The following is an 18,631-nucleotide window of genomic DNA, read 5'->3' on the forward strand; positions in this document are numbered from 1 at the left end:
TTAGAAGCCTTTTTATGTGAGCTGCATGCGCTACCGGTGTACCAGCTGCCGTCATGAAATTTCTGAGGCGCCATAGGGCTCCGAAATCATGGACTACCCCGAATGCGTATCTAGAATCGGTGTAGATATTGGCTGACTTACCCTTAGCCAATTCACATGCTCTGGTTAGGGCGACCAGTTCAGCAACCTGGGCTGAGTGAGGTGGGCCTAGCGGTTCCGCTTCTATGGTGTCTTGGTCATCTACGACTGCGTATCCAGTACACAAGTCTCCCGAGTCTGACTGTCTGTGACAACTACCGTCCGTGTAGAACGTGAGTTCTGCATCTTCCAGTGGGTTGTCACTGATGTCAGGCCTTGCGGTAAAATTTTGGGTCAAATATTCCATACAATCATGTGTATCTTCCTTTGTATTAAATCCTCCTTCCCCAGCACTCTCACCTTCCACCCTTTGTGCCTGACCAGGCACACCTGGGAGATATGTTGCAGGGTTTAATGCACTGCATCTCCTTATGGTGATGTTTACGGGGGCCATTAGTGCCAATTCCCATCTTGTAAACCTCGCTGATGAGACGTGTCTGGTTTGGGCAGAATTCAATAAGGCTGATACTGCATGTGGTGTATGGATTGTGAGGTTGTGGCCTAGCACGACATCTTCGCTTTTTGTCACTAGCAATGCTATCGCAGCAACGCTTCGCAAGCATGTGGGGAGGGATCGCGCTACCGTATCTAGCTGAGCGCTGTAGTATGCAACTGGCCTGCTGGCATCACCGTGTTTTTGGGTTAGTACGCCTGCCGCGCAACCAGCACTTTCTGTTCCGTATAGTTCAAAGGGTTTCCCATAGTCTGGCATACCTAGTGCTGGTGCCTGCGTTAGGCACTGTTTAAGTCTCTCAAATGCCATCTCAGATTCGTCTGTATGCGAAATCCGATCAGGTTTGTTTGAGGAGACCATTTCCTGCAAAGGTAATGCCAATATGGAAAACCCTGGGATCCAATTACGACAATACCCACACATTCCTAAAAACGTTCTGATCTGTTGCTGGGTTTGTGGCAGGGTCATGTCTCTAATTGCTTGGATTCTATCAGCGGTCAGGTGTCTCAGTCCTTGTGTTAGACAGTGTCCCAAATATTTTACCTTAGTTTGGCATAATTGCAACTTGTCTTTGGACACCTTGTGTCCGGTGTCTGAAAGATGAAACAGAAGCTGTTTCGTATCCTTCAGAGATGCTTCCAGTGAATCTGAACACAGTAATAAATCGTCCACATACTGTATCAATACTGATCCACTGTCTGGTTGAAAAGACTGTAAACAATCATGCAAAGCCTGAGAAAATATACTTGGACTATCTATGAAACCTTGGGGTAATCGAGTCCACGTGTATTGGACTCCTCTGTATGTGAATGCAAACAAATATTGGCTGTCAGGGTGCAGAGGTACCGAAAAGAAAGCGGAGCAGAGGTCAATAACAGTGAAAAATTTGGCAGTGGGAGGGATTTGCATTAGGATGACAGCTGGATTTGGCACTACGGGGAACTGACTCTCAACTATTTTGTTAATCCCCCTTAGATCCTGCACTAGCCTGTAACCCCTCCCCCCACTCTTCTTAACAGGGAAGATGGGACTATTGGCAGTGCTGGACGTTCTTACCAGAATGCCCTGTTGTAGCAAGCGCTCTATTACTGGGTAAACTCCTAACTCCACCTCTGGCTTCAGAGGATATTGTGGGATTTTTGGAGCTATCCTACCATCTTTTACTTGTACAACTACTGGAGCTACGTTTGCCATTAATCCAGTGTCCTGTCCGTCTTTTGTCCAAAGTGACTCTGGTATCTGAGATGTCATCTCTTCTATCTGGGATGGATTCCTATTTGTCATAATGGTATGTGACATTAATTTTGATGGGGAGTCTAACATGTCTCGCACTTCCTGAGCGTGTTTCTCAGGTATGTCCAAGAATACACCTTCAGGAGTACAATAAATGACGCACCCCATTTTACACAGTAAATCTCTTCCCAGGAGATTGGTTGGTGCCGATGCAGCCAGCAAAAAGGAATGCTTGGTATGCAAAGGCCCTATTGTAATCTCGGCTGGTTTGCTAACAGGGTAGTGCTGGACTACTCCTGTTACTCCCATGGCTGGAATTGTCCTACCAGTGGTCCTCATGCCCACTGTCGAATTTATCACTGACTTGGCCGCCCCTGTGTCTACAAGAAAGTTTAAAGTTTTACCAGCTACATTAATTGCGACCTCGGGTTCACTTTCAAGGTTGGCAATCAATTTCACTGGCTGCAGATTACAGGTATGGCCACACCCCTATTGGGTATGGTGACCTCCCTGAATCCTGCTGGCAGCAACTATTTGTGAGGGAGATAGTTGGGAACTACCAGAGGCATGCCAGTCTCTGTTTGGGGGATATCTTTTTGTTTCCCCTGTATGTGGCTCATAACTCCGTTTCTGCGGACCTTGCTCCCAATGTCGTGTGTCGTGTCGTTGTCTAGGGGGTTGGTATGATCTTTGCGAATTTTTCGCTCTACAGTCTCGTGCATAGTGCCCCTGTCTTTGACAAGAATAACATGTTATCATAGTTGACTTACCCACAGGGTTGGATGGTACATACGCAGGCTGCTTTGTGGTCAGAGCCTGTATACTTACTGACATTAGCTTATCACTCTGCGACTCCCTGTGTCTGGTGATGTTTCGGTCGTGATCAATAGCAGCCTCTCTCAAAGTGGACACTGACAGACCTCGCCAACATGGTTGCGTGGTCTGTACCCTTGCCTTTAATGTTTCCTTCAAACCATCCATTAGTACAGACACTGCTATTTCTCGATGGTTTGGATTTGTCCTAATGTCCTCTATACCAGTGTACTTTGCCATTTCTAATAGTGCCCGGTGAAAATATTCTGCAGCTGTTTCTGACTCTTTTTGTTTAATGGAAAATATTTTGTTCCATTTAACAACTGCTGGGAATTGCTCCTTTAACTGTAGGTTTATCCTTCTTACGTTATCTTTGTTGTACACATCTGTAAGAGGTACATCCAGATCTAGTCCACAATCAGCTAAAAATTGAGCTGAGTCGACATTGGAGGGTAAACAAGCTTTTAGCAATATCTGCCAATCTTTATTATTGGGCTCTAAAGTGTTTCCTAAGTCTGTGATGTATTTTTGGCTGGCAACTAAATCTTTTCTAGGGTCAGGGAATTCAGACACTATGGTCCTTAATTCCATTCGGGAAAATGGGCTGTACATGGCAATGTTCCTTATGGGAGTGGCTCCTGATACATCTGTTTTCCCATTGGGAACTGCTATTACCCTAACAGGAGTAATTCTAACAACCTCATTCTGTGTAGATTCTACAGCTTGTGGTGAAATAGTCTCAGTATAATGTATGGTGCCGTACTTACCAGTTGATACGACCTCACCTATCCCTCCGCTAGGGGCCTTTACTAATCTCGTGGGTGTTGCTGTGCCTACTGTGGTCTCTGCTATGGTGGCTGCTAGAGAGAGCGCTGAAATCGTTGTCGCTTCGTCCTCTTGATCACACTCCTGAGGAAAGTTCAAAACAGGGTACAACTTGCACGGGTTAATACTTGCATGGGTTAATGGGTTAACATTATCATTAACATTTACACAGTTACTAAGTGATTGTGCGTTACACCTTAGTGCGTCTTTCTCCGTAATCAACTTTTCTCCTGATATATATGGTGGCGGCGGGGCCGTGGCAATTAGTTTTCTGTTAGAGCCAGATCCCGCCGCCTGAGCCAAACCTCTCTGTATCTCACCTTCCTGTTGCCACAACTGTAAATAATCATAATGCTGAACTCGTCTCTTTGTTGATTTTATGAGACATATCCTCCTCCTTAAATTTTGTAACACCTCTGGGCTGAAGCTACCTATTCTTGGGAATTTCTCCCGGTCTTGTACCGTCATTCTCTCCCATTCATCACATAAAACCTCTGTGTGACTTCCATATTTCTCACACATGATATACCTGGCCGACCCAATTGGTCGGACCACTGAATCAACCCGAACCGAGGTTGATCGCCCCCTACCTGAACAACTGGCCCCCATAACTCTGCAGGCGTTGCTTGCTCTACCTCTGATCTCTATATCAAGGTCGTCAGCGAACCCTTACAGAAAACCAGATTGTTCACAATAGGCCGACGGTGGCGGTTTACCGAGTACCCCACTCACTCGCCCACGCCGACCAATACGACCTGATCACACCGATATGGTGCTGGCGTACTCGACCCAGGGCACCTATAAAAACCGTTGTTTACTGGAACATGTGAGGGTTATCCGCAGAACACTTACTCTTTCCAGTAAAGGTGAGGTTTGTCAGATAGTTCCTGAGTGACCAGCGAACTTCCCTTCTTGAAAAATAAAAAATTACACAAATCACGTCAGAATGTACAAATAGCGTTTGTGACCCCTTTACTCTAATGGTACTAGGTCAGATTACTAACTACTGTACACAATTACGTGCGGTCCAGTCGTTCAGTACACAAACAACTAAGCTTGTGTACAGAAAGACCAATGGAATCGAAACTTACGACTGCGAATTCCTTCAGCCAGAGCTTGTACGGCCTATATGGGTCTTGCACCAACCCTTCTCGGTGTTGTGCCTCTGAACTGTATAGCGGACTTCCCTGTTTACTGTACCTGGACCTCCTGGTCTGTTATGACCTCCTGGTCTTGTTCTGTACGACCTCCTGGTCTGACCTCCTGGTCTTGTTCTGTACGACCTCCTGGTCTTGTTCTATACTGGTCCGCTATACTCTAATGCTCAAATATTATGTTTAACCAAGGATGCCTCCCTAGCCACCGTGCACGTCACTTACACGCGTGTACCTCACGAGTACTCGACTTTTCTTGTGGTTCAACCTTTAAGTTATATAAACTTATGTAATACAAAAACACTCACTATCACATGTACACTTTTGCTTCTATTTCTATTTCTGCGCAGAAATTTTTCTTTAGCCCAGCTGTGTTACCAATTAGGAGCAGGATCTGTTAATTTAAATTTTGGATTTCCAAAAATAGACTTGCGTTATTTATCGCCTGTGGCGCTATTTACCGCTTTGCGTTACTTATCGCGTTGCGTTACTTATCGCGTTGCGTTAAAAATCAACTTATCGTGACGAGCTACGTGGGCGTAACCGGACGCTCCGTTGCGTAATGTACGCTGCGTGCGTCCGCCTTTGGATTGCGTACACAAGTCTTTTGTTAGGGACACGTGTACGCAAAGCAAAGATCCACCGTAACACAATTTATATTTTTATCAATGTAGATGATCCCTGGTCATCTACCACACAACACACTGACTTCGCCTTATCTCCCAGGCAAAACTGTGTGTTTGTCTATCTTTTAACTATATTACCTTTACTCTTAAACTATGAAATAACGACAAATCTTTTTTTTTTTAGCACTTCTATCGACTATAAAACTGGCAGACAGGAGAGTGATATACGAAAATGAAAAAAGAAAAGAAATGCAGATATATGTGTGCGTGCGTGTGTACGCAAGGCAGAAAAATACAGTTTTAAAAGACACTAGCGTTTTGTTCTTACCTCCGGTTCCCGGATTCCTTCAGCACTCTTTTGTCTAAGCGAAGCAGACGCTTATCCCGTCAGCACTACGAGACAACCTCCCGCCCTTTGCTGAGGGATAATGTCTGCTGATCTACCTAGTGCAGATATGTGAAGGACAGGACGAGCCGCCAATTGATAAAGCTAAATATTTATCGTGTATATAACCCTTTATGAGGTCTAGGAACACTGTACGCTAGCTACGTAAGAAGTACCGTAAGGGTACGCTAGTTGCGTATCGATCGCTTAGCCGTGATCTAGACGCTCAAGCGTCACGTTCACTCACGGCCAAGAGATCACAGGCAGACACGTTATTGGCTGTTGACTATCGTAATGATTCGCTATAGCGTAGCGGCGCTCGGGACCACGAGGAGATCACCAGCGATGCAGACGCTCACAACGTTAAACCTTTATATCTATACCTCTAACAATGAAATACACAGTAAACCTTAGTGTGGAGACAATGTGTAAGTGCAACCTTGTGTAACCTGATTACCTACAAAGCTGCTTGAGCGTCACCGACGCTCAGAGAATACTTAACACTATAAAGAATACACAGATACCTGGCTTAGGGTCCGAAACCTATTATATGTATTATGACTACTTGCAAAAAGAATCACAGTACAAAGCATACACTACAGTATAACATAAACCAACTAACCAGATAACTACACAGGAAATATAATACAATACAATTCAAGTCTAATCAAGGGAAAATACGAGAGAAAGAGAAGAGAGGGAGAGAGAGAGAAATGGCTCACAGTAAGACAATATGATTACGGAGAAAACTTACGCACAAGGGGAACGATCGCATGCGCCTCGATATCCAGCTCCCGATTATCAGCAATGAGAACCGTTGAAGAGAGTGAAGTTGGATATGGTCGGCCTGCTATTTATGCTCCACACACAATACAATTCAATGGTCCCTACAATCTCATTGTTCATTGGACACAGGAATTCGGCTTCGCATTATAACAAAAGGTCATAGGTTGATTCATACAGGTGGGCTGTGACTATTTCCAACTGCTCAGGTGGGAGGGAAACTGAGTTTCCCGCCGCATGGGTAATAAAGTGCAAATAAAGTAAATGTTCATAAACTTCTTATGTCCATAACTATTCGCACGAACGATTGATCTGCTTCAAACCAACACCAGAATATTTCTAATTAAATATTCTTCCGATGGATACTAAACACCACTGTATTACTCCTATCTGACCCTTCGTATCAAACAAAGAGGGATTCCTCTGTTCATGAACATTCTATATTAACCAAACTTTCAGAATCTATTAAAGGGACCATGACCTACAAAATACATTATTAGTGAAAATATGTAATGATTGAGTCGCACGCTATGATCGCATAAACTCTACCGTAAATACGCATACCATGCGCCTGCGGGTGCCCGCGACTGTGAGTATGCGCACGTACGGGAGAGCGTACGCATGCGCAGCACGGACCTGTGTGCGGTGCAAATATGGTAGCGTGCATAGAGATATTTTTCTGACTTTGACAGTCCACCCTTTGGCAGTCAATAATAACTGCCACTTCCTGAAAACATTTCAAAAGGAGAAAAATATATGTCAGGGGTTAATTCATTTCCATGGTTGGGTAAGGGAGGAGAGAGGAGTAGGTGGGAAGAGGGTATGACCTAGTGAGATAGCAGAAGCATGTGTGTATGAGTCCATGTTTGGGGGGTCATGTATCATCGTGCCGTACATGTTGTAAATCAAGCTTCGAGGTATTGCGAAGTATACATTTGAATTCCTTCTTATCATGTGGTACAGGTCTGTGGATGGGCTGTCAAACTTTACCGAGCTCTTTTCGGATTTTGAACAAAATGGGGAGCACATTTTAGTTGATGATACATGAATGGGGGAATATGTGATTGCTGATATCTGTGCCTGTATTCTCTATACTATGTGTGTCATTACCTGAGGGTTGTAGAAATGAAGAAAAGACATAATTACGGTAAATGCGGTGGTATTCTATGTCAGGTTAATGTACATCTGTCAGTTGAAGTTTTGTTCGGTATCAGTTGAAAGTCGTCTTCTTTGCGCTGTTTTGCTCATTAAGCGTGAGCAATAAGCTTTGTCAATGCCATTAGATTTACAAAAAATGTTGGGCTAGCGTAATTTTAAGAATTCTAGGGAAACTGGGGATCCATGGCAAAGTTCATCACGTGTCCATATCTCAAGTGGTCAAAACTTCTTCTTTGGTCTATCCGTTGTCTGTATAGCGTCTCATCAACTTCCTCGTCCAAGGGGGTCTTGTTATCTTGGAGAAAAACCAGAAAAACAGGTGAAAGAAACGGACCGTAGAAATCGCATTTTCATCACATCATTGTTTCTATCGTTGGGTCGTAAATCAAATCCAGGTTAATTACAGTTTCCTCACTCCTCAAACTCATCACTCTGGTACTTTGTTTGCACCTCATTAAAGCCTGCCCGCATCTAAATATCAATCCAATCGATATAACGACACCTAAGATACATAGTAGAAACTTTCCAACATCCATTATGACTCCTTGAGCCCAGTCTCCTAAACCAGAGAACCAATTTCGCGGGTTCAACCATGACACCCAACCAGTCAGCTCATTACCTACAGCAGCAAGAGTGAGATTGTGTTTTCGACGAAATTCCCACTTTAATTGGAGAATGTCGTCCATCTTTTGGTCTATGACCTCTACCGGATCCTCGGTGCTGTTCGTGATATAAGTGCAACACTTCACGCCGTACTGTGTCGCTAATGTAACACAATATCCGCCTGTCACTGCTGTGAGGTAATTAAGAACCATTCTATGCTGTACCAGTTCTGTTTTATAAGCCTGGAGTTCTCTTCCAGTATATCTAAACGTGTCATCATACATTTCAGTGATATTATCTAACAAATTGGCGAGTGCGGAAATGTATCTATAATTCATCACTCCTCGAGCGGTGCGAGTGAAATCTAACGCCACCAGAACCTGAATCCCGGTGGATTCATGGATCAGATCAGAGGCCGGATGCTCTAACCTTTCTGACAGTTGTCTTTTAACGAGGTGCTCGTAATGAGTGTGAGTATAAGGAGCTTGGGCACCACGGTGTATGTCTTTCATTTTATCGTGAGTTACAGTCATTACTTCAGGCAATACTCTTCCAATATAACACAATCCTTCAGAGTTTGGGGCAAGCCACTTGTACGCCTTTCTCCCGCATATGAAATATGCATCATCGGGGAGAACATATGGGACGGAGAAGGACATTACCATATTACACACCTTCCATGTGAAATCTCCTAGCCCTAATTCTTCCATCTGCTTAATGCACGTATCAGGTTGTACAATATGTGCACAGTATCCTGGTGATACTTCTCCAACTCTAGTAATCCTATTTCCTAGGGTGTATCTATACCGGAAAGATTTTCCTCTACTGGCTATGTGGCGTACAAGCTCAGTATCTGTAGGCATTCTATCTGCTCTGTGTGAAAAGGTCATGGTGTGGTCGCTCCATGATACTTCCCAATTTCCCGGCTTTCTGGAATTGGAGATGTTAAAACATAATAGGGACCTATCCACGTGGTATTGGTGGAGCTTCAAACTAGGAGGGCTGGAGATATTAAACCTCCGGTCCACCGGTCTCCCACCATTTAACTCAAGTACCTCCCCTATCGTTAAAGGAAATGGTACTAGCCCTGATTTGCTATGACCCTGAGGTACTTGAGAGCATACCCAACAATCTGTTTTGTTTAATACATTACCCACTAAGGAGTGATAATCACTCAATGGATGCCGGTCCATATGGATATTAAAACTGGATTGGCATTTCTTAATGCACCCATCTTCAATGACATTGTTACAGAGCCTACAGATACAGTTTTCTTCAGCTAACAATCCGTCACAATTTCTTCTATGGTCAATGCTATCGGATCGTTTTCTGATACTCGCCTTTGCTTGTTGGTTAGGTTGATCTTGGAAAACTACGCCTCCATCTTTATCATCAGAACCCATTCCAGAACCTCTATCGACCTCCATGGTACTCTCGCCGGAACAGACTGCTCTGGTCAACATCTTGGTCAACAGGAAAATCCGGATCACAGTCTCTTGGGGCAAGTCCATCTTTGAGGAGGAGACGAAGAAGAGTGAGAAGGAGGAAAAATACATTTGAGGGAGAGGGGATGGGAAGTGGAGAAAAACAATAAAAGGGAGTGGGGAGTCGACAACAGCTCTCGGTCTTCAAGGCTCAGGTGCCGCCTCAGTCCTCCTGGAACAGACACTCCAGTGATACAACCTCTACCGTCTGTTCCTTATCACGGGACTTCTCTGGATCAGCAACCTTCTTGCAGTGGGATGAATGGACCCAAGTCTCTCTCTCAGCAACCTTCAATGCTGTCGTGCTAGTCAATAAGACCTGGTATGGTCCTTCCCATCTGTCAATAAGGCAACCTGAGCGTAGAAAATTTCGTATCATTACATAATCCCCAGGTTCAATGTCATGACAACTACTATCAGGTAGATCAGGAATCACCAACTTTAGATTATCATTTTGATTCCTTAACTGTTTACTCGTGTTAATCAAGTACTTTACAGTTACTTCATTGTTACATTTCAAATCATCCTGAGGGTTAATCATGACATGCGGTTGTCGACCAAATAAGATTTCAAAGGGAGACAGATTAAGAGGGGACCTGGGAGTGGTTCTGATACTGTACAATACAATGGGTAAAGCTTCTGGCCATGTCAATCCTGTCTCTGCCATCACTTTACTCAATTTATTTTTAATAGTGCTGTTCACTCTTTCGACCTTCGCACTCGCCTGTGGACGGTACGGAGTGTGCAGCTTGCTATCAATTCCCATCAACTTACACATTCCTTGAAAGACATCACCTGTAAAATGGGTACCCCTATCACTTTCGATTATTCTAGGGATACCATATCTACATACAAATTCCTGCACAATTTTCTTAGCTGTAAACATAGCGGTATTTGTAGCTGCAGGAAATGCTTCGACCCAATTTGAGAAAACATCTATACAAACAAGTACATATTTCAAATTCCGACAAGGGGGTAATTGAATGAAGTCAATTTGTATTACCTGGAAAGGGCCGCCGGCAGGTGGGATATGGGATGGTTCTGTTGGTATTGCCTTTCCAATATTCTTTCTCAGACAGGTAAGGCATGACATTGCTCTTTTACTCGCATGAGAGGAGAATCCTGGGGCGCACCAATAGGCTCTTACCAATTTGCACATTCCCTCCTTGCCTAGATGAGTCAGCCCGTGAGCTGCTTCAGCCAGACATGGAAGATATGCTCTGGGGGCCACTGGTTTACCATGTCCATCCGTCCAGAGTCCTGAGGACTCTTGGCCACATCCCTTTGCCTTCCAGACTGCCTTTTCCTGTGTGGAACACAAATTTTGCATTTTACACAACTTCTGTGTGTTGATGGTATTGAATACCATCAGTTGTGTGGTGTCTGTCTGTATGGGGGTAGCAGCTGCTAACTTAGCAGCTTCGTCTGCTCGGCTGTTACCAAGTGATACCGGGTCTTGGCTATATGTGTGTGCTTTACACTTGATAACAGCCACTCTGTCGGGTTCCTGTATCGCTGTTAGAAGCCTTTTTATGTGAGCTGCATGCGCTACCGGTGTACCAGCTGCCGTCATGAAATTTCTGAGGCGCCATAGGGCTCCGAAATCATGGACTACCCCGAATGCGTATCTAGAATCGGTGTAGATATTGGCTGACTTACCCTTAGCCAATTCACATGCTCTGGTTAGGGCGACCAGTTCAGCAACCTGGGCTGAGTGAGGTGGGCCTAGCGGTTCCGCTTCTATGGTGTCTTGGTCATCTACGACTGCGTATCCAGTACACAAGTCTCCCGAGTCTGACTGTCTGTGACAACTACCGTCCGTGTAGAACGTGAGTTCTGCATCTTCCAGTGGGTTGTCACTGATGTCAGGCCTTGCGGTAAAATTTTGGGTCAAATATTCCATACAATCATGTGTATCTTCCTTTGTATTAAATCCTCCTTCCCCAGCACTCTCACCTTCCACCCTTTGTGCCTGACCAGGCACACCTGGGAGATATGTTGCAGGGTTTAATGCACTGCATCTCCTTATGGTGATGTTTACGGGGGCCATTAGTGCCAATTCCCATCTTGTAAACCTCGCTGATGAGACGTGTCTGGTTTGGGCAGAATTCAATAAGGCTGATACTGCATGTGGTGTATGGATTGTGAGGTTGTGGCCTAGCACGACATCTTCGCTTTTTGTCACTAGCAATGCTATCGCAGCAACGCTTCGCAAGCATGTGGGGAGGGATCGCGCTACCGTATCTAGCTGAGCGCTGTAGTATGCAACTGGCCTGCTGGCATCACCGTGTTTTTGGGTTAGTACGCCTGCCGCGCAACCAGCACTTTCTGTTCCGTATAGTTCAAAGGGTTTCCCATAGTCTGGCATACCTAGTGCTGGTGCCTGCGTTAGGCACTGTTTAAGTCTCTCAAATGCCATCTCAGATTCGTCTGTATGCGAAATCCGATCAGGTTTGTTTGAGGAGACCATTTCCTGCAAAGGTAATGCCAATATGGAAAACCCTGGGATCCAATTACGACAATACCCACACATTCCTAAAAACGTTCTGATCTGTTGCTGGGTTTGTGGCAGGGTCATGTCTCTAATTGCTTGGATTCTATCAGCGGTCAGGTGTCTCAGTCCTTGTGTTAGACAGTGTCCCAAATATTTTACCTTAGTTTGGCATAATTGCAACTTGTCTTTGGACACCTTGTGTCCGGTGTCTGAAAGATGAAACAGAAGCTGTTTCGTATCCTTCAGAGATGCTTCCAGTGAATCTGAACACAGTAATAAATCGTCCACATACTGTATCAATACTGATCCACTGTCTGGTTGAAAAGACTGTAAACAATCATGCAAAGCCTGAGAAAATATACTTGGACTATCTATGAAACCTTGGGGTAATCGAGTCCACGTGTATTGGACTCCTCTGTATGTGAATGCAAACAAATATTGGCTGTCAGGGTGCAGAGGTACCGAAAAGAAAGCGGAGCAGAGGTCAATAACAGTGAAAAATTTGGCAGTGGGAGGGATTTGCATTAGGATGACAGCTGGATTTGGCACTACGGGGAACTGACTCTCAACTATTTTGTTAATCCCCCTTAGATCCTGCACTAGCCTGTAACCCCTCCCCCCACTCTTCTTAACAGGGAAGATGGGACTATTGGCAGTGCTGGACGTTCTTACCAGAATGCCCTGTTGTAGCAAGCGCTCTATTACTGGGTAAACTCCTAACTCCACCTCTGGCTTCAGAGGATATTGTGGGATTTTTGGAGCTATCCTACCATCTTTTACTTGTACAACTACTGGAGCTACGTTTGCCATTAATCCAGTGTCCTGTCCGTCTTTTGTCCAAAGTGACTCTGGTATCTGAGATGTCATCTCTTCTATCTGGGATGGATTCCTATTTGTCATAATGGTATGTGACATTAATTTTGATGGGGAGTCTAACATGTCTCGCACTTCCTGAGCGTGTTTCTCAGGTATGTCCAAGAATACACCTTCAGGAGTACAATAAATGACGCACCCCATTTTACACAGTAAATCTCTTCCCAGGAGATTGGTTGGTGCCGATGCAGCCAGCAAAAAGGAATGCTTGGTATGCAAAGGCCCTATTGTAATCTCGGCTGGTTTGCTAACAGGGTAGTGCTGGACTACTCCTGTTACTCCCATGGCTGGAATTGTCCTACCAGTGGTCCTCATGCCCACTGTCGAATTTATCACTGACTTGGCCGCCCCTGTGTCTACAAGAAAGTTTAAAGTTTTACCAGCTACATTAATTGCGACCTCGGGTTCACTTTCAAGGTTGGCAATCAATTTCACTGGCTGCAGATTACAGGTATGGCCACACCCCTATTGGGTATGGTGACCTCCCTGAATCCTGCTGGCAGCAACTATTTGTGAGGGAGATAGTTGGGAACTACCAGAGGCATGCCAGTCTCTGTTTGGGGGATATCTTTTTGTTTCCCCTGTATGTGGCTCATAACTCCGTTTCTGCGGACCTTGCTCCCAATGTCGTGTGTCGTGTCGTTGTCTAGGGGGTTGGTATGATCTTTGCGAATTTTTCGCTCTACAGTTCTCGTGCATAGTGCCCCTGTCTTTGACAAGAATAACATGTTATCATAGTTGACTTACCCACAGGGTTGGATGGTACATACGCAGGCTGCTTTGTGGTCAGAGCCTGTATACTTACTGACATTAGCTTATCACTCTGCGACTCCCTGTGTCTGGTGATGTTTCGGTCGTGATCAATAGCAGCCTCTCTCAAAGTGGACACTGACAGACCTCGCCAACATGGTTGCGTGGTCTGTACCCTTGCCTTTAATGTTTCCTTCAAACCATCCATTAGTACAGACACTGCTATTTCTCGATGGTTTGGATTTGTCCTAATGTCCTCTATACCAGTGTACTTTGCCATTTCTAATAGTGCCCGGTGAAAATATTCTGCAGCTGTTTCTGACTCTTTTTGTTTAATGGAAAATATTTGTTCCATTTAACAACTGCTGGGAATTGCTCCTTTAACTGTAGGTTTATCCTTCTTACGTTATCTTTGTTGTACACATCTGTAAGAGGTACATCCAGATCTAGTCCACAATCAGCTAAAAATTGAGCTGAGTCGACATTGGAGGGTAAACAAGCTTTTAGCAATATCTGCCAATCTTTATTATTGGGCTCTAAAGTGTTTCCTAAGTCTGTGATGTATTTTTGGCTGGCAACTAAATCTTTTCTAGGGTCAGGGAATTCAGACACTATGGTCCTTAATTCCATTCGGGAAAATGGGCTGTACATGGCAATGTTCCTTATGGGAGTGGCTCCTGATACATCTGTTTTCCCATTGGGAACTGCTATTACCCTAACAGGAGTAATTCTAACAACCTCATTCTGTGTAGATTCTACAGCTTGTGGTGAAATAGTCTCAGTATAATGTATGGTGCCCGTACTTACCAGTTGATACGACCTCACCTATCCCTCCGCTAGGGGCCTTTACTAATCTCGTGGGTGTTGCTGTGCCTACTGTGGTCTCTGCTATGGTGGCTGCTAGAGAGAGCGCTGAAATCGTTGTCGCTTCGTCCTCTTGATCACACTCCTGAGGAAAGTTCAAAACAGGGTACAACTTGCACGGGTTAATACTTGCATGGGTTAATGGGTTAACATTATCATTAACATTTACACAGTTACTAAGTGATTGTGCGTTACACCTTAGTGCGTCTTTCTCCGTAATCAACTTTTCTCCTGATATATATGGTGGCGGCGGGGCCGTGGCAATTAGTTTTCTGTTAGAGCCAGATCCCGCCGCCTGAGCCAAACCTCTCTGTATCTCACCTTCCTGTTGCCACAACTGTAAATAATCATAATGCTGAACTCGTCTCTTTGTTGATTTTATGAGACATATCCTCCTCCTTAAATTTTGTAACACCTCTGGGCTGAAGCTACCTATTCTTGGGAATTTCTCCCGGTCTTGTACCGTCATTCTCTCCCATTCATCACATAAAACCTCTGTGTGACTTCCATATTTCTCACACATGATATACCTGGCCGACCCAATTGGTCGGACCACTGAATCAACCCGAACCGAGGTTGATCGCCCCCTACCTGAACAACTGGCCCCCATAACTCTGCAGGCGTTGCTTGCTCTACCTCTGATCTCTATATCAAGGTCGTCAGCGAACCCTTACAGAAAACCAGATTGTTCACAATAGGCCGACGGTGGCGGTTTACCGAGTACCCCACTCACTCGCCCACGCCGACCAATACGACCTGATCACACCGATATGGTGCTGGCGTACTCGACCCAGGGCACCTATAAAAACCGTTGTTTACTGGAACATGTGAGGGTTATCCGCAGAACACTTACTCTTTCCAGTAAAGGTGAGGTTTGTCAGATAGTTCCTGAGTGACCAGCGAACTTCCCTTCTTGAAAAATAAAAAATTACACAAATCACGTCAGAATGTACAAATAGCGTTTGTGACCCCTTTACTCTAATGGTACTAGGTCAGATTACTAACTACTGTACACAATTACGTGCGGTCCAGTCGTTCAGTACACAAACAACTAAGCTTGTGTACAGAAAGACCAATGGAATCGAAACTTACGACTGCGAATTCCTTCAGCCAGAGCTTGTACGGCCTATATGGGTCTTGCACCAACCCTTCTCGGTGTTGTGCCTCTGAACTGTATAGCGGACTTCCCTGTTTACTGTACCTGGACCTCCTGGTCTGTTATGACCTCCTGGTCTTGTTCTGTACGACCTCCTGGTCTGACCTCCTGGTCTTGTTCTGTACGACCTCCTGGTCTTGTTCTATACTGGTCCGCTATACTCTAATGCTCAAATATTATGTTTAACCAAGGATGCCTCCCTAGCCACCGTGCACGTCACTTACACGCGTGTACCTCACGAGTACTCGACTTTTCTTGTGGTTCAACCTTTAAGTTATATAAACTTATGTAATACAAAAACACTCACTATCACATGTACACTTTTGCTTCTATTTCTATTTCTGCGCAGAAATTTTTCTTTAGCCCAGCTGTGTTACCAATTAGGAGCAGGATCTGTTAATTTAAATTTTGGATTTCCAAAAATAGACTTGCGTTATTTATCGCCTGTGGCGCTATTTACCGCTTTGCGTTACTTATCGCGTTGCGTTACTTATCGCGTTGCGTTAAAAATCAACTTATCGTGACGAGCTACGTGGGCGTAACCGGACGCTCCGTTGCGTAATGTACGCTGCGTGCGTCCGCCTTTGGATTGCGTACACAAGTCTTTTGTTAGGGACACGTGTACGCAAAGCAAAGATCCACCGTAACACAATTTATATTTTTATCAATGTAGATGATCCCTGGTCATCTACCACACAACACACTGACTTCGCCTTATCTCCCAGGCAAAACTGTGTGTTTGTCTATCTTTTAACTATATTACCTTTACTCTTAAACTATGAAATAACGACAAATCTTTTTTTTTTTAGCACTTCTATCGACTATAAAACTGGCAGACAGGAGAGTGATATACGAAAATGAAAAAAGAAAAGAAATGCAGATATATGTGTGCGTGCGTGTGTACGCAAGGCAGAAAAATACAGTTTTAAAAGACACTAGCGTTTTGTTCTTACCTCCGGTTCCCGGATTCCTTCAGCACTCTTTTGTCTAAGCGAAGCAGACGCTTATCCCGTCAGCACTACGAGACAACCTCCCGCCCTTTGCTGAGGGATAATGTCTGCTGATCTACCTAGTGCAGATATGTGAAGGACAGGACGAGCCGCCAATTGATAAAGCTAAATATTTATCGTGTATATAACCCTTTATGAGGTCTAGGAACACTGTACGCTAGCTACGTAAGAAGTACCGTAAGGGTACGCTAGTTGCGTATCGATCGCTTAGCCGTGATCTAGACGCTCAAGCGTCACGTTCACTCACGGCCAAGAGATCACAGGCAGACACGTTATTGGCTGTTGACTATCGTAATGATTCGCTATAGCGTAGCGGCGCTCGGGACCACGAGGAGATCACCAGCGATGCAGACGCTCACAACGTTAAACCTTTATATCTATACCTCTAACAATGAAATACACAGTAAACCTTAGTGTGGAGACAATGTGTAAGTGCAACCTTGTGTAACCTGATTACCTACAAAGCTGCTTGAGCGTCACCGACGCTCAGAGAATACTTAACACTATAAAGAATACACAGATACCTGGCTTAGGGTCCGAAACCTATTATATGTATTATGACTACTTGCAAAAAGAATCACAGTACAAAGCATACACTACAGTATAACATAAACCAACTAACCAGATAACTACACAGGAAATATAATACAATACAATTCAAGTCTAATCAAGGGAAAATACGAGAGAAAGAGAAGAGAGGGAGAGAGAGAGAAATGGCTCACAGTAAGACAATATGATTACGGAGAAAACTTACGCACAAGGGGAACGATCGCATGCGCCTCGATATCCAGCTCCCGATTATCAGCAATGAGAACCGTTGAAGAGAGTGAAGTTGGATATGGTCGGCCTGCTATTTATGCTCCACACACAATACAATTCAATGGTCCCTACAATCTCATTGTTCATTGGACACAGGAATTCGGCTTCGCATTATAACAAAAGGTCATAGGTTGATTCATACAGGTGGGCTGTGACTATTTCCAACTGCTCAGGTGGGAGGGAAACTGAGTTTCCCGCCGCATGGGTAATAAAGTGCAAATAAAGTAAATGTTCATAAACTTCTTATGTCCATAACTATTCGCACGAACGATTGATCTGCTTCAAACCAACACCAGAATATTTCTAATTAAATATTCTTCCGATGGATACTAAACACCACTGTATTACTCCTATCTGACCCTTCGTATCAAACAAAGAGGGATTCCTCTGTTCATGAACATTCTATATTAACCAAACTTTCAGAATCTATTAAAGGGACCATGACCTACAAAATACATTATTAGTGAAAATATGTAATGATTGAGTCGCACGCTATGATCGCATAAACTCTACCGTAAATACGCATACCATGCGCCTGCGGGTGCCCGCGACTGTGAGTATGCGCACGTACGGGAGAGCGTACGCATGCGCAGCACGGACCTGTGTGCGGTGCAAATATGGTAGCGTGCATAGAGATATTTTTCTGACTTTGACAGTCCACCCTTTGGCAGTCAATAATAACTGCCACTTCCTGAAAACATTTCAAAAGGAGAAAAATATATGTCAGGGGTTAATTCATTTCCATGGTTGGGTAAGGGAGGAGAGAGGAGTAGGTGGGAAGAGGGTATGACCTAGTGAGATAGCAGAAGCATGTGTGTATGAGTCCATGTTTGGGGGGTCATGTATCATCGTGCCGTACATGTTGTAAATCAAGCTTCGAGGTATTGCGAAGTATACATTTGAATTCCTTCTTATCATGTGGTACAGGTCTGTGGATGGGCTGTCAAACTTTACCGAGCTCTTTTCGGATTTTGAACAAAATGGGGAGCACATTTTAGTTGATGATACA

Source organism: Pseudophryne corroboree, chromosome 9, assembly GCF_028390025.1.
Source record: "Pseudophryne corroboree isolate aPseCor3 chromosome 9, aPseCor3.hap2, whole genome shotgun sequence".
NCBI classification, from domain to species: domain Eukaryota; kingdom Metazoa; phylum Chordata; class Amphibia; order Anura; family Myobatrachidae; genus Pseudophryne; species Pseudophryne corroboree.